This window comes from Eptesicus fuscus, chromosome 5, assembly GCF_027574615.1.
Source record: "Eptesicus fuscus isolate TK198812 chromosome 5, DD_ASM_mEF_20220401, whole genome shotgun sequence".
Classification (NCBI taxonomy): Eukaryota; Metazoa; Chordata; class Mammalia; order Chiroptera; family Vespertilionidae; genus Eptesicus; species Eptesicus fuscus.
In genome coordinates this window covers 68,249,816-68,273,262 of record NC_072477.1, presented here as the reverse complement: position 1 = coordinate 68,273,262, position 23,447 = coordinate 68,249,816, and positions in this window count along the sequence as shown.

The window sequence follows — 23,447 nt, the reverse complement described above, 5'->3', positions numbered from 1 at the left end:
TTAATTGTCTCTTCTATGCTGGTTACTGACTATTTCTAGCTCTCTGCTCTGGGCATGTGGTAGGATTGTATTTCCTGACCCCCTGAAGTCATGTGACTAGTTCTGGCCATGAGTATGTGTGCCAGTCCTGTATGGAGAAGTTAATTGTCAGTGGGAGACCCCTAGTCTAGGCTCTGGCTGTCCCCTTGGCTGACCGGCAGTGTACGGGTAGTGGCTGCTCTGTCAACCCAGGACCCATTGGAAGAGGCAGCATTTGAAATCCTGTCCTAGGGCTCTTGTACACCTTGCAGGCTATATAATTAGTTTGAGGATTATTTATTTAGCTCTTCACTGCCCTTTCCTGATTCTACAGGTTTTCCTAAGGTAGGGAGAGACTCATTTATTATTAACAGTGGGGGGATGGAGGGGAGAGGGACTGGTGGGTGGGTGATAAAACACGGGACATGTTTTTTTTCTGAATGGTTTCCTTGGTTCTCTAACTTGGCAATAGTGGCATGACAGCTAAAATAGGACTTCTTAATAGCTGAACTCCAAGGAAAGTTAATGACTAAAAAAGCAGCCACTGGTGTTTATTGAGTATGTGATAATGTTCTAAGAATTTACAGAGAGTGCAAAAGATAAACAACACCCCCACCAGAAACTTATAAAATACCTGGATAAACTTTACACAAGAAGCCGCTTGCAAATGTACAAGGGATTGTTATTGATTTGTATTGGGCAAAGACCAGGTATGTGTCTTCGCATGTGCGAACATGTACTTCCCATCTGTGTAAATTGTCTCTTGTGTAACTGAGCTAATGAAGTGCCTGTATATGTTAACTGGTCACATTCACACTGCCTCTCCTTCAGGACGAAGAGCTGTGTGGTCCCAGGAGTACAAGAACAGTGCTCCAAAGCTCAGAGGCCAAGGTAGAGGTGGGCAGTAATGGTAGGAGAGAGAGAGAGGGCTAATGTTGGAGAAGGTGGGAAGGAGAGAGTGAGCATAATTAACTCATGGGGGAGACAAACAAAAAATTAAACTCATCCAGAGGCAAGAGCAGAAGCCAAACTCCTAACCCTAACCTAGAAGGGCCTCTGTAATCTGGCTCCTGCTACCAAACCATCCACCACACTTGTCCCTTCATTCCTGATGCTCCATCTATGTTCAGATTCCTGCTGTTGCTCAAACACTTCAAGCTTTTTCTCTCTGAGCGACTTAGCACTTGATGTTTGTTCCCTTTGTCCAGAAATCTGTTCCCTGGATCTTCACAATGCCTGGCCTCTCTTTTTAGGTCTTAGTTTAAATATTGCCTTCTCAGAGAGACCTGGCCTGACCTCCATACTCCAAATGAAAGGTATCTAGAAATGTTTGTTGAGTAAATGAACTTGATAGAAATGGAAACAGTGTGTTCTGCTAGGTGTTTTATAGAAACGGAAACCAAGGAACCAAGCATTGAGGTGACCTATTTCAGGTTATCCAGGCAGAGCTAGACTCTGGCACTCTGAATCTAGATGTGCTGCTATCTGAAGTTAGACATGGAGAACCAGGGTTTAGAGACATACCACTGGTAATTAACTGCTTGTACACCTGTACTTTGTTATCAGTGGAATGTGTCACTTTTGGGGAGAGCTTCCTTGACTTTTTGTGCTTTAGTGTTTTTATCTGAGAATATTTACATATATGTTTAAAAATGTTATTAAAACTGAAAAAAATATTTGCAACTTACATCACAAAGAGCTCATAGAATAATATCAAAGCGCTTCTAAAAACGTAGAAGACCCAGACCAACACATCTATGAAAAAGTGGGCTGGAAATATGAGCAGACAGTTCACAGGAAAAAAAGGGAAATGGCCATTAAGCATATGAAAAGATGCTCAACCTTAACCTTACTTATAATAGCAGAAATACATAGGAAAGGTTCACTGAGATAATTTTTTTTCACCTATCAGATTAACAAATATCTAGAAGAATGATAACATATTTTGTTGGTAAGGCTGTGGAGAAATAGTCACATACATTGCTAGTGGGAATGTGAAATAGTACAAACAACCTGATGGCTAGGAATTTGGCCTAACTTTGGTCTAGAATTTCAACCTTTAGGACTCTATCCATAAAATAGGTTGTAAAAGTACAAAAAAGACTTTTATACATTATTACAAACTGCAGAATTGTTTATTGTATTGTTTATTTGCTATCTTAATAGGAGAAGATTGAAAGCTATTTAAATAAACTATGGAACATCCTCCCTGTAAAATACTATGCAGCTATAAACAGGAAGAGGGCTATCTCTAAATGTAGGCATGGAGTGATCAACTCAGTAAAATGTTTAGTAAAATAAATGAAGGTAGAGATGTATACATAGTATTCTAACATTTGTCTAAGGAAGAGGGATATTTAAGAAACCATAATCTTATATAATAAAAGTTCAGTGACCGAAATGGCGGAACAACCAAAATGACCAGAGACCAGAACGACCATGGCCCCTTGGCCAGGCCAGCCCTGCCCCCTAGCAAGGGACCCCCACTCTGATTGGGGGCCCCCATCAGGGCAGGCCAGCTGGCCCCCACCTGTGCACTGGGCCTCTAGCCTATATAATAAAAGGGTAATATGCAAATTGACCCTAATGGCGGAACAACCAGAACGACTGCTTGACCAGTCACTATGAGGCGCACTAAGTCCTTTACCCCATCCGGAAGGCTCAGTCCTTTACCCCATCCGGAAGGCTCTGATAGCCCAGTGGCAAATGGGGAACCGGGGGTGGGTGGCAGGGGACATGGGTGGTGCCAGGCCAAGGCCCCTGCACCACCAGTCGCCCCACACACAGAGGGCAACCCGTGGTGGGGGCAGGGCCATCAAGCAGGTGGAACAGCCGACTCTTGGTTCCTCCCCCAGCAGGCAGGCTCTGATCACCTGATGGTGAATGGGGAACCGGGTGTGGGTGGCGGCGGGGGGCAGGGCTGGCTGCGGGCAGCCAGGGAAGATGGCCCTAATTGCAGGCCAGGCCTAGGGACCTTACCGTGCATGAATTTCATGCGCTGGACCTCTAATAAATAAATAAAATAATTACTTAAAGGAATAAGGATAAAGGGATAGAGATGGAAGTTAGACTTTTCTTAATGTATTCTGTTTTACAGGTATAACAATGGTGCACTGTGAATGTCTTATAAATTATAAAAAAATTAAATAAAAATTAAAGAAGTAATCTGAAAAATAAAAAACAAGTGATTTAAAAGTCATGTGACTATATAGCCCTAGTGTGGTAAACCATGAAGATAAAAAAGAAACCCTACAAACAAACAACAAAAAATAATTGAAAAACTTAATAATGGTTCTGTTTGTATTGTTACCTGAAATGGTTATATATAATACTATAAAGCAAATAAATGATTATGTTAAAGAGATTAGAAACTAAGATTTTCCATGTAAGAGAAAAAAGAATATAAAATCACATAATCAAAACCATGTATTCCTAAAGTAGAATTATAAATATCAGTATGAACCCATGATGTGTTATTAAAAAATACTTCTCTTCTAGTCTATCCATATAAAGGTCAACCCATTGGCAATAAACACCTCTGTATCCAGATTGTAGCATATAAATAACATTTCCAGTAAAAGGAACCAGTGATTTGGGGCGGGGTGGGGGGGAGGTAGGGGAGGGGAAGTATGTTCCAGGTCTGAAGGCAGACAAGGGACAAGAGGAGCCTGAATATCTTGTCATGGCAGAATGTGAGGAAGTTATTAAAGACTATTGGGCTTGGGTCAAAATTTCTCAGAAGCTAACTTGAAGAGCTTCCTATTGGCCAGATATAGAGCCATGTAAGCATCAGAAAAGCAAAAAATCACAATGAATGAAAATATATTAGATATGTTAAAACTCATGAATTTATAAAGATACTTTAAAAATCTAATTGGTAATCTTTGGAAGATGCTGGAGGACCAACTCATTTTGAATTATTTATAATTCAGGAAAGCATTAAGCATTTACACTTTCTTTCATGTGAGAACTCTATCTCAGAGTAACCAAATAGTTAATGAGAAATTTTTTTCTCTCTATAGGAGTATCCAAGCTAATAAGGAAGAATGACAGAATTGGGATAGCACTATTTTGCAACTTCTAATTGAAATAATAGATCTAGGTAATGACCATCAGTGGCTGCTAATATCACCAAAAGAGAGACAACCAGATATTATATGCCTCCTGCTGGATGCACACAACACCACCTATGAGGTATTCTTGTAAAAATGATTAAATCTTAATCAAAGCAAGCTTCTAGATCGAACATCAATTTACGTAGGAAGCTGAATGGACAAGACCAAACAAAACTGTGAGAATGAAATCAGCCAAGTCCAGAAGGTGAGAATCAATACAGGTCAAACAACCCAGTTTATTCAACAAATATATTTCAAAAAAAGAAAAACCAAAATAGACTTAAGGTCAATATCAACCAAATGCCAATGTCCCCTGTTTAGATCCTGATACAAACAGATAGACTCTAAAATTAAAAATTATGTGCAAATCCAGTTTGTGTTCAGATGTCCTTAGTCATCCTATGAGAGTGAACATGTCTGGATATCTGAAGATTTTAAAGAATTATTGTTAATTTGAAGTGGTGTGATATTGTGGTTGGGTTTAAAAACGTAGTCCTTATATTTTATAAGTTTATACTAAAATCCTTATGGATGAAATGATATGATAGCTGTTATTTCCTGTAGAATAATCCTAGGTATATGTATGTTTGGGGTGGGAGGAAGTGGGTTAGCAATAGATGGGGTTATAGATGAAATAAGAGGGGCAATGACTGTTGTAGCTGAGTGTCTGTGTTATTCTTTGTAATGTTGAGTATATCTAGATTTTACTTGTTTGACACTGTGCCTGGCACATAGTAAGCACTCAATTGATGGGTCCCTGAGGGAGTCCAGGACCCGAACATTCTGGAGCTCTGGGAGACAGGACAGAACACATCTCTTATGGATCTCAAATCATCTGTGAGTATACAAGAAGGAGGAGACATTTTTAGAGTAGTGGAAGACTATCCACGTTGTTTTGTACCTTGCTTTTTATCACGTAATAATATCTCTTGATGATTGTTCCATATCAGTGCCCAGAGAGCTTCCTCTTTTTTTTTTTTTTTTTTTTTTTGGCAACTGTTCAGTTTTCCATTTATGGTTACACCATATTATATTTAACTCACTCTTTACAGATGTCTGTTCCCATTTGTATTTCATTTTGGGCACAGTATTTGAGAACTTGTTCCTATAGGACACAGAAAGATTTTGTTTCCTACAAAGAGCTCCATGGCTCCATGGCTTGCTCAACTATCAGAGGCAAATCAAGACACTCCCCCACCCCACCTCAAACAAGTGCACTCCACAATTCTCACAACAATTAGATCAACTTATCTTTCAGTGCGCACCTTGGGGGACACACCCCTCAAGTGTGGGTTTAGGTTGGTTTAATTGGGTGTGTGTCGGTGGGTGGGGTAGGATGAATAGTTCTCACTATTGTTACGTTTGAATTCAGATCCTAGTCCCTAGCTGGGCCCAGAGTCTTCAAGTTTCTAATAGGAGTTTCTAGAACCTGAGCCTTTAGGTAACTGATATTAAAGTTCTCAGCAGGTGTAAGAGGGTCAAAGGAAATGCCTTCACACCGGGTTGCTTGGAAGTGGGACAAGCTATTAAATTAAAAAAAAGCGCAAAAGCAGAAAATGGCCTAGGGTATTTTTAAACCTCTTACAAATAGGTGCAAGCCCAAATTTAACATTGGCTGGTTGTTTAATGTGGCTTTCTCTTTCACCCACCTTTGCTTCAAAGGGGTTGTTTTTCCCCTCTCTCTGCCAAAGTACATGGGCTCAGGTAGCAAACTACTCAGCTCCCACAAGCCGAGCAAGTTAGTACTTGTGAGCGCTGCACCCAAGAAGCAAAGGAAGCTGAAGTTAAACTACAACCACACCTCCTTCCCCTCCAGGTGACAAAGATAACCTTTCCTGGTCTGGCCTCTACATTCCAGCAACAAGCAAACTGACGTGAAGGGCAGCTGAGCAGGAAAGAGAAAGCAGAACTGGGGGTTCCTGCCTCTTTAGTTCCCATCTCCACCTGGAGCTGGCCCAGTGCAGAGGTGCTAGGGAAACTTGCGGCACCATTTTCTCTCTCTCAAATACTTCCTGGGCACCTTACAACCCTCTTCTTTCTTCTCTCAAAATAGCTTTTAGAAAGGGTTTGAGAAAATGCATTTACACGAAGGTAGAATCATCTGTACTACAGATAATTAATGAGCTTTAATGTATCATCCTTTCCAGGGATATTCTTACCCTTAAGCCAAATTAGTGATAACCAGCTTCAGTGGGCCTTTGGTTGGTGATAGGCACCAGTGATTCATGAATGAGAGATAGTGTGAGTAGAGGTATACTATGGAGTCTAAAATCATATTATAGGAGTGGCTACCTACTGGCATATGCAAAAACAGTAGTCTACACCCCTAAACACACTTAAAATATGCATAAGAATCTCACTGTTAAGTAAGCTTTGTTCCTACACTTCCCTGCAGAAAAGCAAAGGAACTTTGACTTGAGTGAAACTTGCATGCAATGATCAAGGCCCAGGCAGTCTAGCCCATCAATCCATGGCATGCGGGGTAGCTCTAGCCTCTGAGCCTTGCGGTTTAAGTATTATGAACTCAGATTATTGAGTTTAGGTCAGAAGCATGGTGATATCTCTCAACATGAAAATATTCATCTATTTCCTTCACTAATTTATTCACATTCAACATTGTATTTGGCCCAAAGTCCAGTGCAACCTATTTGATCTGAATCTCTGCCCTGTGTTAGCCTTTTATTCTGGGACCCCCGGTTTGGGACAGAGACTATGCAAAGTGCATTCAGGTCTTGCCCTGCTGATTAATGCATCAAATAGACAGCACCCTGACTTTAATTCCTGAAACTAATCAAATTCAAGGGTTGGAAGGAGAAGGTACTCAAACTGAAAATATATGCAAAGCAGCATGTAGATTAGAAGAACCGGCAGATTTAAAGTAAGTAAACCTGCAGGACCTCTCTTGCAGCCTCCCCTACTCTCGTCTGGAAGCCACTTTCTTGCAGCCTGGCTTTCTGTAGCTGTCAAAACCTCAAACTTAGAGCTATTGGCTCAGTAATTAGACGCTGGGTTTTGGGTCAGGAAGTTAGGTTGGGGAGGGAGGTGGAGTTTTTCTGTGGCTGTCTGAGCAAATGTAGAAGAATTTTTTGATCTTTGCAGACTCTGAAAATGATAACCAGCTTCAGTGGGCCTTTGGTTGGTGATAGGCCATGTGGGGGGACTTTTTACCTGTCTTTGAAGAATGTGGCACTGGGTCAGCTATCTGACATTTAGATGAGCAGCTCGGAAGGGGAAAGAGTACCAAAGGCCAGATAAATATCTGATGCAAAGAAAGGTAATTGAAGGAGTCCAGGCCTTCATTGTGCTAGCTCCTTCCACGCTCTGGTAGGTTCTATAAGCTTGTTCTAATGACCTGGATTTAAACTATCCAAGATTCTTTTAAAACTTTCATTATCAAAAGCAAGAGACTTTAAGAGCTTCGGGAGAAATCTATGGACAGATGCTGAAATGATGTTGCTGAATGTCAAGGTGGACCAACAGAAGTCTTTAACTAAACATTCCAACAGGGAAGTGTATTGTCTGAGACTCATCTAACTTAGATTGAGTCAAATCTCTTCCTAAGAAGGTAAGAATAAATGCTCCCCTTTCCTGCAACGCAATGGTGAGCTGACAGGCACTCTTTCCCCACATTATACAAGAAGCCCAGGATTAAAACATAAACAAATATGGGGGTCTTTCGTAACTTCCTTGTTTAAGGAGATTAGGTGATGTCTCAGAGTCAACATGCAAATGGGAACAATGTCTAAGTAGGGTAATCTCTGGGGTAGTTCTGAGAAAAGGACACAGAGAAACAGGAAACCACCGTGCAGCACTCCAAGGAGGCAGCGCTGGGGAAGAGTCTGTGGGCAGGACTGAGAGATGGAGATGCAGAGGAGAGAATCACACCATGGATTCTCAGGGAATTAGGACCTAGCGAAGCAGGGAAACACTCCTTTCAACCCCTAGGCAGGTGGGGACTTCTAGGACCACAGAGGGAAACCTTACTCCTCTAGAAACTGAAGTGGCGGGGGGTGGGGGGTGGGGTGGGGGGTGGGGGCGGGGTGACAGCATAGTTTTACATGGGACATAGTTTTACATGGGACTGGATGATAGAAGTTGGATTTGAATAAAGAATTGCAACCTGAGGATTAGGTTCTACACCAACTCTGTTCAAAAGAAATATAATGTGAGCCACATATATGTTTAAATTTTCTAGTAGTCATATTTAAAAAGGTATGAAGAAATAGGTTAAATCATTTTATTAATATATTTTACTTAGTGCAATATATCCAAATATTACCATTTCCACACATTTAACATAAGTAATATTTGAGATATTTTAAATTAATTTTAATGTTGAAGTAATAAAAATTAAATTAAAAACTTGGTTCATCTGTTGCAATGACTACATACATTTCAGATGCTCAGTAGCACATGTGAACTAGACTACCATGTCAGACAGAGCAGGTCAGAACTTGGGATCTCAAATTATGGAACCTTTTGCACTTTAAATTTGACTCCAGATAACTGAGTTATATAAACACATATGTTTTAAATGATCTTGAGAGTCTATTCTTTGTTGTAAAATTTTATGGTGTATACTTAAACAACCACATGTGTGGGACAATAGTGTCCTTGATAGAAGGACTGTGTCCTTCAGGAGATTATAAGAATGTGGAAAGGGGTCAGAAATGATAGTTGCTGTCTTTATCAGTTAGGATCGACTAGGTTTTGCTTCAATAATAAAGAACCCCAAGGGAAATGCCAATTAAAGAAAGAGATTTGTGGTCCCCGACCTCATGAAACTCACATCTATCTTTATCTATCAGAATTTGAAGAGAGAACTAGAAAGGAAGAGGAAGAAAATAATGAGGAGCCCCTGATTCCACTAAAATGCAAACTGTGTCACCAGACTAGAAAAAAATTATTAATCAGAGAATTAAGAATCCAGAGCTAAATGCCAACCAGGCCATGTTACACATCCAACATGGGTTGGTGAAGAGGGCGTCTGAAAAGATGGGGAGAGTCTGCTCCCCATCCTTGCTCCTGATCCAATCTGACAGAGCGGTTACTACCTGAAACATGGCTAGTCACCAAAGTAGAGAGGAAGAGTGCTCTGGGTGGCTTCACAACTATGCAATGGAACCAGAAGTGACACAAGTCACTTCCCATCATTGGTGGCCACATCCAGCCCAAAGTGACCAGCAAGTACAGTTTTACAATGTACCCAAAAAGCAAGCTGAGAGGTGGACAACTTGGTGAACAGGACTTCTGACTATTTCACTGTCTTTCTTTCCCTGGTTTCAAATTGTGAAGTTAGCTCAAAATTGGTAAGGAAATGCTGCTTGTGAATTTGTGCCTTTGTGGAGTGGCAGGCCCGGAAAGACAGATTTTCAGGTAGATGTGGTACAAATAGGAGAAGCAGTGTTGTTTTCTTCTTCTGGCAAAAAATCAGGCATGCAGTTTTCCAGTTGGTCTGGGACAAGAGCAAGAATTTCTATTCAGATACCAGGCATTATAAAGGAGAGAAAGTAAGTAAAAAAGGATTGCCTGTGTTTGGGGAGCCAAGTCATTCCAAACACTAAACAATGTAAAAATAACCAAGACCAAATATATTTCCAAAAGCTGTGAGTGTGAAGACGTCACTGGGGAAAAGGAGATTATTTAAAATGGAAAATGTTGTCTTGTTAATTTTTGAATCACAGAATCATCATTTTTGTAGCAGGAAGTCTTAACCTCATTTTACAGATAGAGAATTAAGTGGAGAAGTTAGATGCATTGCATGAGATGAGCACATTGTAAGTCAATGGCCTGGTTGGCATTGAGCACTGGACTTCTAATTCCCTGATTAATGTTTTTTCTATCCTGGTGACACAATTTGCAGATTGGTGGAATCAGGGGCTCCTAATCATTTTCTGCCTTTCTCTTCATTTCTAGTTCTGTCTTCAAGTGTAGATAAAGATAGATATGAATTTCATGAGAGCAGGGACCACAAATCTCCTTCTATAATTAACATTTTTCTTTGTAGACAAATATAAAGCAAGAAACCTATGATGGACTGAATTGTGTCCCTCCCTCCCAGATTCATATTTTGAAGCCCTAATCCCAATGTGTTTGAGTTTAGAGACAAGACTTTTAAGGAGATATTTAAGGTCAAATGAGATCACAAGGGATGAGCCCTAATCCTGTGGGACTGGTGTTCTTCTAAGAGAAAGAGAGCTCTCTGTACCCGCACAGAGGAGAGGCCATGTTAAGTCTCTGGCATCTGTATATATAAAAGGCTAATATGCAAATTGTCCACTTGGGAGTTCTATCGCTCACTATGATGTGCGCTGACCACCAGGGGGCGGCACTAAACATGGCAGGTGACCAGTGGTGGCCGTAGGGTGCTGAGGGAGTGAGGGAAGGAGGAGGCAGGGAGGTGGCGAGGCAGGTTAACCCTTGGTACTCGTTTGCTTTTTTCTCGGTAGTGCTACCGATGCTAACCGTGTCGAGTCACACTAGACATCCGAGTGCAAAAGGTTAACCTGCACAAATTTCATGCACCAGGCCTCTAGTTTTGTTATGATAGCCCAAGCTGGCTACTGCAGAATCTATCCCAAATTCTCCCCTCTGGTCATATAGAATGTCTTGCTGAGACAAATAAACAGATGTTTTCCTGATGCACTCAATTGCTATCTGAATTCACTGGGGCCTATATTTGTGGTTGGCACCATAATGAATGCTGAAAAGGCCATAAAGAATGACAAAACACTGCCTTCAAGAAGTGTAGAGAGGGAGATATAAAAATCACCACAGCAGGAAAATGCAAATGGAAACTACTAATCATTTCAAGTTTTGGTAAGTGTTATGGGTTGAACTATATCTCACCAAAATTTGTATGTTGAAACCCTAACTCCTAGCTCCTCACAATGTGGCTATATTTGGAGATGGGCCCTTTAAAATGATTAAGTTAAAATAAGGGTAGGGTGGGCCCTAATCTAATCTGACTGATATCCTTATAAGAAAATTTGGACACAAAAAAAGACCAAAGAGAAAAGAACAGGTGAAGAGGCAGCAAGACAGCAGCCATCTACAAGCCAAAGAGAAAGGCTCACAAGGAACCAACTCTGCTTTGAACTTTCACTTCTACCCTCCAGAACTATGAGAAAATAAATGTTTTTTTGTTTAAACCAACCCTCCCCCACCCCCCCCCCCAAAAAAAAAATCACCACAGTAAAAATCACTGGTCTAGAAATTAAACTGAGGGTCCAGGAAAAATGAATTCTGACTGAAAGGCTGAGAAGCTTCCACAGAGGAGGCAGCATTGATTTGGGAGGGATTCTTCCCTAAATCCCCCCTCATCCCAAGTTATCCTTTCAATTTGATTTATTTATATGTTATAAACGCACACATACCACTTCTCAGTAAAGCCAACATTGAATTTCATAGAAACCTGCAACATCCCAATTTTGTATTTTTATGCCCACTTTGCTGAGGGGAAAAGAGACTTTAGATACTTGCCTAAGGATTAGCTTATTGGTGAGGAAGTTGATATTTGAAGCCAGATTGATTTGACTCCAAAAACAGCATACTGCCCTGTAAAGCAAAAGATGCTGCTGCTAAATAGCTCAGACAACTCTTTCTCTAAGATCAGTTAATTGGTGGACTTGACATTTCATTTTACCTGTAGGATAAGTTGTTTATTTTCTTAAATATAGATGTCCTTGCTTCTCTACGTCAGAGAGCACTGTGTGTGTTTTTTCCCACTGATGTATCCTGGGTGCTGTTATCAGTATCTGGCACATGGTAGGTGCTTAATCAATATTTGTTGAATGAGTAGTTGCTTTTAGTTTTTTTTTAAACAGATGTAAAACATAGGATTTGGAACAATAAATATACATGCATTAAACTGATCCTTCTACTTGGTTGAAATGCAGAGTGGTAGGCTATTTGAAGATGGAGACTGGTGATGATGTTCTTTCAGTCTAATACAATTTCTTGAACTTGTGAAATCTGGTAAGTCATAGAGATTTGAGGAGATAACCAACTGGTACCTGGAAAAGTCAGCGTGGAGATAGAGATATTTATGGGGCCATCTGCAGAGAAGATAGCTAAGGTACGGAAAGACAGAGTTGAGGGAAAGAGTGGAGGGTAAGACTGGAAGAAAAGTCTAACGGACTTTCTGACTTCCTGTTATTAGGAGGCAGGTATGCCCCAAACTGAACTGTTATGCCTTTATTCATCCTTACGACCAGTTCTCAGATCAGACATATCTGCTATCTAACATTATTTCATTTATGCCTTTGTTGACACTTTTTCTTTCATCTGGATATGTCTTCTCTATGCATCCTCATCCTCCAAATCCAAATTTTATGCAACTCTCCTGACCTCAGCTCCTACTGACTTTTCTTTCTCCAAATTCCTGCTACTTCATAAGTAAATCGGTGATCCCTGCTTCTCTGATTGCACACCCCTTCCAGCAGAGCATTTTCTAGCATATCTCCCAGAACATGTATATATTGATCCATTAAAATATATACACATAACTGCTCTACAACATTATACAGAAATAAGAGAAATTTAAAAGATGAGATAAAAATGAAATAATATTTTAAAATATGCTAATTGTCATGTCTTCATGGTATTATTAGCTTATATCTCAGAGGAAAATATTCACTTAGGGACATGGCTCCTTGTTAACAACAGTGGATGTGAATCTATATTTTAAATGCTCTTTCTTTTTTATTAATTTCAAAAGTGTGTTGACACCCTGACAGATCTGAAAAATTCACCCTCTAATTGACCTCGCATTGAAGCTGATGGAGAGCTTTTACCAGGAGAGGTAGCGAGGTCAGCCCTGCTGTTTTCTTGTAGGACATTTTCATATCATGTGTCCAATTTTTGGGAGCTATGTTATCTATTTTGGTCTATAGGAGCTGAGTCTTTACTAACTAATTGAAAAATCAATGCATGTAAGAAGATATAAACCCAATTGTCACAATTATTGAAAAAAACACATCAGCCACTGTCAACTCTTTCTCTTTGTAACAATTCCACTCTTTCCTCAGGACACAAATTCTGACACAGATTCCAGGTGAAGGTCCCAGTGTCACCCTTCTTTCCGATAAATCCACATCCTATCAGAGAGCTTAGTCCTATCTATATTTCAAAGTACTTATTATGTATTGGCTTGAATTGTTCTGCTTCATGTGCTTCTCTTCACTTTTTCAAATTGTTAATAACATTTGAAAGTCAAGATGACCAGTTTTGTTTTTTTTTTGTCTCCGCTGATGGATTGATAACGTGCATACGCTCTTTCTTCCTTTATTTGTGTCATCCTTTTCATAAGGCTTGAATCAAGGTGAAATCATGGTCCAAAGATTATTTGAGTGGCCAGCGTTTTTAGTGTGACATATGCAAACAAACCACAGTTTGTCCATGAGGACCCTACACCAACATCTATTGTCATTTCTCTCTGAATTTTCCAATTTAAATATCTTTTCAAGGAAGGGTACTCCCCTGAAAAGACCTGAAAATATCTCATTTTATAGTTTTAATTAGAATGTTCTATTCTTGTACTCTGTCAGTCTTCCCTCTTCTTCCTGTTCCTTCTGGGGTACAGAATATCTCACCTGATGAAGTTTTCTAAAAATTGCATTTTGTTTAACTTTCCTCCCCAAGAGAGCAATTCAAAAATAGCACTTTCTGTGCAGTCTACTTGTAAGTAATGTTTCTAGGCCTGAGTTTCAGCATTAGCCCCTGGCTAAGGGCTTTCACAACACGTGGTATGGTGATTGAAGGCAGACCCACCTGAGCTCTTTACTGTACAGTGAAGTCACAGATAATGTCTGAAATTTTGAAAATTAAATTATTTTAATAAACACTGACTTTATAATTATTCAAAGTATATGTATACATTTTTGGGACACCTTATATGTTGGTATATGTATGTGTAGAAATATATATAATATTCCAAAGAAAGATTCTAGTACAAATATTCAAAGCCCAGGTTTCCATGGTCACTCACACACAGAATGTAATTCACGGGTCACCATTGCATGTTGCTGCTCCTAGTCCTCAGCATGGTCCTCCTTGCCCTCTGTCCCCACCTGATCTCAGAGTTTCTCATCCCACACTCAGTACATATAGAGGGCCGCCTGGGAAGGCACATGGACATTCTTTAAATTGTCAGCTGAGCCCCAGGCACTGGCAGAGTCTGTGTCTGGGTTACACCCCCGCCAAGAAGGCGGGGTGTGTGGTCAGTTCTGACTTACCTTTGTCCAGGTGTCAGCAGGGGCGGGTCTAGATATGTAAATCCAGTAATGCTAGGGCCTACTTAAGAATGCAAATAAGCTCCTTTGATCCTAAGTTTTGGTGTTACTTCCTGGATTTTGGGGATATAAAAATAAAGCACTGCGTGAGTCGTGGTCATCATGTTGCCTCTCCATCAGAGAAATGGTGTCCCACCCAGCTCCCAGCTTTAAATCTATTTCTGCATCTGCTCTCTTTATTTCTATTATTTCTCAATCCCTGGCCGCCTCCAGTTAGAACGCGTTCATTCATCTCTCTTTCCGCGCGGGACTTGGATAAGGGAGATCCCCGCCATGTCTGGCCCCCGCCGCATCAGGCCCCTGCAAGTACAGACTCAGTTTACAAAATCATGGTGGGGAGACAAATGCTACTGAAAGCAGCAGCTGATATCAGATGAGCTTATGCCCCTCTTCTTGAAGCTAAGTGTTGCCAATCTACTGCTAAAACCTGGGCTCTGGGAAGGGATGCATTATGTCTCTTATAGATACATCTGGCTAGAGCAGGCCCACTGTGCAAAAGGAGTTCCAGGGCCAATGCGAATGGGAAGAGCTTGTGGTCAGTTTGGAAGAAGATTTTGACAAGCAACTGTCTTACAAAACCACATAATGAGATAGAAATGTAGCACAAACCAGAGTGCATTGTCCATATCAGAAAATGGTCCCAGACTGGAAGTAACTAAACTCTGGAATTTTCTATAAACACTTGTGTCATCCAATGATATCTACAGGTCTTATAATAGGTACATTGGTGTCATGTTCCACATGGGGCCTGTTCACACACCCAGAACTTTGGACTAACTTAATAGGCAAAACTGATTTTAACTGAAGTTTCTACAGAATGATCTTGTTATACTGTCTACACCAAGAGGAGTTCTCACTCATGGCTACACATAGACACATCAAGGGAACTTCCCTAAATACTGATGCCCAGACTTAGAGATGCTGATATAATTGGTCTTAACTGGATTGGGGTTGGGGGGAGGGGCGGGGGGAGAAGAGACTAAGATTCCTTAGGGGTTTGTAATGTGAAGCTAGGCTGGGAACCACCCTATATAATAAAGAGATAATATGTAAATTGACCATCACTCCAGCCCACAAGATGGCCACCCCCATGTGGTCAAAGATGGATGCCCCCATGGGACACAATATGGCCGCCACAAGATGGCTAGCAGGGAAGGATAGTTGTGGGCAATCAGGCCAGCAGGGGAGGGCAGTTAGGGGTGACCAGGCCTGCAGGGGAGGGCAGTTGGGGGTGACCAGGCCTGCAGGGGAGGACAGTTAGGGGTGACCGGGCCAGCAGGGGAGGGCAGTTAGGGGCAATCTGGCCAGCAGGGGAGCAGTTAGGCATCGATCAGGCTGGCAGGGGAGTGGTTAGGGGGCAATCAGGCAGGGAGGCAGGCGAGCGGTTGGGAGCCAGCAGTCCTGGATTGTGAGAGGGCAGTCGGACATCCTTCGAGGGGTCCCAGATTGGAGAGGGTGCAGGCTGGGCTGATGGACACCCCCACCACTGTGTACAAATTTTGTGCACTGGGCCTCTAGTTGATACATAAGAACAAAAACATTAACAACAACAAACAGTTGATTCAGTCAAAGTTTGAAGAAAAAAAAATGGGAGACCTAAAGGTAGGAATTTAAAACTCAGAACAACCCTTAAAAGTAATATCTTTGTAAATCTTGACTCGTATTAGAACCAATAGCTAAAACCATTGACTTCCTCAATTCTTTAAGTGAGAAAAGTCTGCTCTGTTGTACTTCCAAAAATGCTGTGCTCAGAAAGCTACTTAGATAACATCAATACTTTGCACTTTCTCATAATTTATTATTTTTGCTTCTAGCATTGTTTTCCATTCACTTTTGGAACATATTCAACTGCTTGTTCCTCCATCAGCTTTATCTGCAGGTGGACAAACAGCATAGGTCAAGAATTTAGAGCTACTGATCTTTTCCATCAAGGATCATGCCATCAGGGCAATGCCTATATGAACATCAAGACAGTTCTTTTTCTTATTATTATTATCTATTCATTTTTTATTGCAGGGGAAAGGATCCAGAGGTCTGGATGGATGCTTATAGCCCCATGGTTTGTCTAAATATAAGTGCGCACACACAAGAACCTCCAGTGCTCATGAATTCCCATCAAGAACAGAACTATTTAAAAACTGTAACGCTTTCCATTGACACCTCCAGCTGAAGAGCAATTTGGTAGCATAATTATAATGTATGGCATCATTTGGAATAGCTTTTGTTCTCTTTGTGATTATCCTTGGAGAGCTCTTTTTTACTTCCCTCTTTCCACATTGACTGAATTAAGACTCTTTGCCCTTAAAGGCTGTTTTTTCTTCACAGAATTAAAAAAAAAAAAAAAAAGGATGCTTTAATGTGAAGTGCCTAAAAAAAGTGTGGTGAGAGAGAAATTTTGGTACACGATTCACCTCTTTATTTTGGTGAAGGTAATTTTTTACTGTTCTCAAGCATTTTCTTCCTAGATTTTATTGGGGTGAGGGAAAAAGACCCAGGAAAGAGAATTGTAGATCTCAAATGCCTCTGAAAGAAGACAGTTTACTAATTTGTTCATGCCCATGGCAAGTCACAGAGCTCCTGTGAGGTTCCACTTTGGTACTTTTTAAAATGAGGGAACTAGACTAAATGACCCTTAAAATGACCTTTTAAAGCATAGGATTCTATCAGTTGGGTATGTAATATGAGAGGCAGCTAGGAAAATTATTAGAAAACAAACGTCAGATCAACTTTTTGTAGACCTTGAGAAAATGAAAATTCTGGCTCACTTTAGATTGAGAGATTTAACAGTCCAGATGAAGGATTTTAGAATGGTAATATTTCCAAGTCCCCCAGAAATGCTGCTGATTTTTCACTAATTGAAAGTGTCTGATTTTACTATCTGGCCAAAACCAATAGCCCTTCAAAATGAAATAAGAGTGAAGGCTTCAAAATATGCCGCCAGGCTTGAGGCACCCTGTCCCGAGATTCCTTTAACATGAATAATACAGCAAGGAACACCTGGGCTTCTCTTGTTTGTGATATGGACTGGATTTTGAGAAAGTTATTTTGTTTTTCCCTAGCTATGCCTCGCATACTATATTTTTATAACTTAAAATATTATACTTTTCTCTTGCTTCTTGTTCTATGAAACCTTGGACCTCTTAATGTTCTTGCTGGATCAAGTTTTCTGGCTAGTCCCTGTACAGGACTCACTTGTCCACTCCTCTCTGCTGTTAAGCTTCACCCACCACTTCTTCCAATACACTATTTTAAAAATGTCCTCATCCTTGCCCTAGCCAGTTTGGCTCAGTGGACAGAGTGTTGACCTACGGACTCAAGGGTCCCAGGTTCGATTCCGGTCAAGGGCATGTACCTTGGTTGTAGGCACATACCCAGTAGGGAGTGTGCAGGAGGCAGCTGATCGATGTTTCTAACTCTCTATCCCTCTCCCTTCCTCTCTGTAAAAAAATAATAATAATAATAATAAAAAATATATATATATTTTTAAAATAAAATAAAAGTTCTCATCCTTAACTAAAATTTAAAAGATGGCCATCCTTTAGTCATTCAGACTCCATACACACACAATTACCCTAATGTAATATTGCTTTTATGGGCTTCCCTTTACAGTGTAATCTTGCTGGTCCTAATTCCCTACATCACCTGATCAACTAACCGAGGGCAGACACAATTGTTATTTCTTCCGCAGAAGCTCATGCAGACAGAGTTCTGCACCAAAGTGTGCTAAGTATACGCTTCTGATTAACATAACTAAAGAGACACATTCCCTTTCCCAAATTACTGTTGACAATTTTTAAGTGTCAGTCCCAAGTCACATGTTGGGAAGAAAATGAGATTCTATCCAGCCTAGGAGAGCACTTCTGCTCACCTTGAGGGAGTGTTAATTAAGTGCGCCTCCATCTCCCTTGAGAGTTAACACCTTTCTTGGCAGTAAACCAAATAGGTTGGCATTAAGCCCAGCAAGGATTATATAATGGCTAGGTGTTCTCCATACATTTTTTTTTTTTTTAATGTGGATTTCTCGAAGGAGAGGGAAAACAATTGTGTAACTTTGCCCTGGTTCTATCCTGGCCATGGTAAGATGGTAGGGAGAAGCCAGAAGATATTGGAAGGTAAGGAATCTTCTTTTGGGATGCAGGGTGAGCATAATGCACTCAGACTGGGAAAAATCGGTCTCCCAATCTTCTGATCTATTAATTAACTCTTATTCGCTTTTTGATAAGGTTTATTATGAGAAATCGAAAGCACTGCAGTTTCTAATGCCTTTTAAAATAATAAAGATTCAATTCAATATAGTCCTATGTTTTTGAACAGTGACAGTCTATTTGGTTAACAGATAGCATCCCATTTCTTGACTATGGCAGATCATAAATTTATTTGTCAAGTCAGAAAGGAGGTAGTTCCTACTCCACTCTCTACATTTAATCTGTCGTTTGTGGGTCAGCCATGTGATAAAGACCCACAATTGCTCTGTGGTGACCCCACACCGGTACCCCTACAACTGTGGCCCTGCTCTGGCCCACCCTTAGAACATGTTCTCAGTTCCAATGTGGGGTGGGGTGGGGTAGGAGTGGACCTGCTGCTCTGAGAGGATTTTAATTTCCTGATAATCTGTATGTGACCCCTCCCCACTAGTTCCCTCCACTCCCAAGACTAAAAGCAATTCTTGGGCCCTGAATGGAATTCTACTGGGCAAATAGATGTTGGCTCCATGGACTATTTTAGTTTCTGGGGTTTGTTGGTGATAAAAGCAGGGGCCTGCCTAGGGCTTCGCCAATGTGACCACAACTCTCAGCTCCATGAAAGGGATGTGGTTCTCTCCAGTGAAGAGGGGCTTCTGAAAAAACAGGCAACATTTTTCCAGAGTCCACCACTGCTTTTCAAAACCATTTTCTGGTAAGAGCTAGAGGAAGTGTTATGTGGGAGGTGGCTTGGTGAGGGCTCACTCTTGCCTCAGGAGAGCTGAGCAAAACCCTTTAAATGCAAAGCTGGGCTTCAGCTCAGACTTTGGGAGAAGAATTTCTCATACATTCTAGAGTGTATTTATTGGCTTCTAGCTTGTTGTCTGCCCGCCTTAAAATTTTTCCTGAAATACAAACACAACAAAGAAGAAAAAAGGCTATTACAAAGGCTATTTGGCTTTGCCTCTCAAACCCTATAGACGCCCTGACCATAGTGAGGCCATTTCCGTCCCAGTTGGTGTGCTGTCCTCTGACGGGGCTGCTGGGAAAGGGGTCACCAAGAGGCCACTAACAGATCAGTGCCTTTGGTTCTGCGCTCTCTCTGTTCCCACAGTGATCACCCAGGAAGCCTTACAAATAAGCCTTTCTTTTCACGTGGAGTGGATTTGCAGGTCTGGAGTCCGCAAAGCCAATTTTCATTTTTTAATCCTGTTTGAGCCGATCTCATTAATCAGTCAAGGCCTCCTTTTCACACTTGCCTTGGGACACAAAGGGAACCCAGTTATGAGTTGTTAATTAGCTATTAGGGGACTGAGAAATTTCCAGTGGGTCATTATTCACACTGTTTGAGGCTAATACTTATTTAATTAGAACTATTCCTTTCCTGTCATAAATCCCTAGTTAAAATAAATTTAACGCAAAATGTCAGCTCAGCTTAAAAAGAAACTGGTTGCTAATTCAAATTCTACTGAGTTTTTCTGGAGCAAATACTTGAATAATTGTTGTTCCACCAAGCCAAGCACAGTGACTAGAAACTGAGGAGAACACGCACTTGAGGGACATTGTGTGTGTGTGTGTGTGTGTGTGTGTGTGTGTGTGTGTGTGTGTCAAGCACACAAGACCAAGAGAGTGCGCTCCCCTTAGTGGTCTATCATTCTCCCATACATTCTCTTTAGTCTTTTGAAAACTTTGTGAGCACCCAAGACCTGATTAGGATAGAGGCGAACAAGAAGCAACAGGGTGAAGCCCCTGGTCCCAGCTCACAGACATCCACCTGCTGCGTGTGGACATCTTACGATGCGGTCACACATTCTTCACACCAGGATTCGCTGAGGCACTGGAATGAAGTTTCTAGATAGGCGAGGGTTCAGCAGAAAGCTTTTTGTATCTGTTATTGAAGCTCGTGGAGCAGGAGTTTCTATCTTTTCCTCTTGTATTAGTTATTGACTGAATGAAAAAATACCATAAAACTTAGTGGCTTAAAACACTAAGCATTTATTTCTGAGTAATGAATTTGGGTAGGGCTCAGCTATGTGGGACTTTAATTCTTTATGGCATGTACCGGTGTTTACTTGGCTGTGTTTGAGGTTTTATCAAATGTCTGGCACCTCAGTGCTACTCCACAGAGTGCCCCTTCTCTCCCCACCCCTTCCTTCCTCTCCTTTCCCTCCCCTCACCCTCTCTCCCCTTGCCCCTTCTCCCTCCTTTTTCTTCCCCCTCTGGGCTAGCTTGCACTTGGTGGCCACAGGCTAGGCTGGGTTCTAAGAGGGAGTGTTCCAAGTGGCATGCTGCAAGCTGCAAATCTCTTAAGGCTCAGCCTCAGAAGTCATCCAGTATCACTTCCACTGCATCTTGTTGGGCACGAGGCCAGCGCGAACTCAAGGAAAGGGGAAATTGACTTCACCTCTCTATGTCCTTCCAATGACAAAAGACTTGTGGCCATCCTTAATGCATCACACTAAGCTTGCCACATCCAAGCCTGACTTGGTTTTGTTGACTAAGGGTTGTGTGGTGCCTCTCAACCATCATTCCAGATGTGAATGATGAGTTCATAGTTATGTGGATGCAGGAGATGTGACAGATTCCAGCATTTATCTGTAAAGAATAGAAAAGCTAAATAAAACCTGTTAACATGAAATGAAAATGCATTTGCTTATTAGGTAGGAAGTCTAGAGGTGGATGGTTGCCTTCAGGGGACTGAGAAACTTCCAGCGGGTCATTACACTGTTTGAGGCTAATATCTATTTAATTAGAACTCAGATATTGATTTAATATTTTATGATATCATAAAGTGATGTCTTTATTATTTTATTTTCATCTCCCCTCTGTGACATGCCCAGTATTGTCTTCATTCTAAACTCCTCTTATGGCAGAAGGGCTGCCAGTAGTAATTGTGGCTGCTTGCCTCCTTGCTCACATTCAGTGGGAGAGAGAGTCACTATGTGTGGTTCTTTCTTAAGAGCAAGAGAAGTTTTAAGAAGATCCCCATAGACTCTCCTCATGCCTTATTGGCCAGAATTGGGTCACATGTCCATTTCTGAGCCAATGGCTGACAAGAGTTATGGGATCATTCTTACATCAGCGGTCCCATCCTGGACCTGCCAGTGGGGTCAGCTTCTCTAGGAGACGTGGGCTATGTGGTTTGGAAAACAAAGTTGGCCTTATACTAGGACAGTGGTCGGCAAACTCATTAGTCAACAGAGGCGGCAAACCACGGCTCGCGAGCCGCATGTGGCTCGCGAGCCGCAGTTTGCCGACCACTGTACTAGGATGAAGGAAGATGGCGATAGATTTTGGGATGGACAGCCACAAATGTCATTGCATTGCTTTAGAAAGAAATCCATAGCCTCAGTTTATTTTCTTAAGATAGAAAATTAAAATTCCTTTAAACTGAGGCTTCTGTTTATAGAGAAATGATTATATAATGGGCAATATTATGGAGACAAACCTGGTAAGAAATTCTGTTTCTGCACTGAGAGAATAATCTCTCTGAAGTGTCTGTTTTTCCTTTCTAAAGTTAGGATAATAGTACATGTTTTTTAGAGTCACGATTAAAAAGTGGTGAGACAAAGCAGGATGCTGAGACAAAGTAGCTAGCCCTGTGCTGGAGAGAGCAGCACAGCAGAAGGTCCTGAGTGGACCAGGAGAGAGGGGCTGTAGAGCACGGTAGCCTTTCCAGGCAAAACATAAACATATCTGAAAGCCCAAAATGTAAACTTTCGCAACTAGAACCATCTGGAGTGGGGAGGGAGGGAGATACAGAGCGGGGCCAGACTTCTCTGCGTGTTTCCTCCCCCACAGCATGTTTTTTAGAAGTGAAATCAGGTTATGAAGAGCACCAAGGGGAAGTCATAAGAAGACAGGCTACAACTTGGGGATGTGTGTGCTGTGTGCTCATTGGGGGAGGGGACATGGGGGAGAGCAGGCCACGGACTTGGCCTTGTCTGATGGCGCATTGGGTCATTAGCTGATGACCTCACCTCCTCCATGACTCCTGCTTCTCTGAGTCAGAGTTCAGCCACCACCCGGGGAACCAGTGGGAATGTCCCAAACCCCAGGCGGGGCTCTGGGCCTATTCATGCCACCCAAGGCCTGCAGAGCTCTCTGACTCCCACTGTTTCTCACCTCCTAGCAACAAAGCAGTGTTCCCCGCCACCTTCCCCCACCCCCAACCCCACCCCATTTCGCATCCCTTCCCAGTGCTGGCAAGGTCTTTATGTTCTACAAATGGATTTGGAAATGAAAGCAAGAGACTCTCAGGGAGGAAAAAGTTTCCATCCAGGTATCCTATCCCTCAGCCAGGATTTTTTTCATGCGTGCTACATGCCAATGTACTTGCAAAATTATGAGCTTTTGTCTTCTTCAAAGGTGAAAAACAAGCCCCAGCTGTTTCCAATAGCAGTTAAGAGCCACAAAGTGCCTGAGAACACTTCTTCTAATTTTGTTTGACACCAGTCTAGACAATCTAGAAAAATAACTTAAAAATTATTCACGTTAAAGAGGAGGATGTTAATGTTCCACATCGAGTTAGCTAAGCTTCATATTCCAAATATTTGTGGCAATTTTTAGTGTTCTTGGGGTGACATCAAACCTAAAATGAATGCCAGAGCCTGGCTAAATTACAACAAAAGACACGGAAAACTTTATGTGGTGAATGTCAATAAACAGCAGGCTGCCTACATGCATTATGTCCTTGTCATCCGTTACAGAAGCTTTAAGTGAGATAATAATATGCCATTTCACAGATGAGAAACTGGCTCCAGGAGTCAATGTCAGGCTCTGTAAATTTTTGTGTTGCTTCAGTTTCCCACGGATCCGATAACCTCTCTTTACCCATGTTT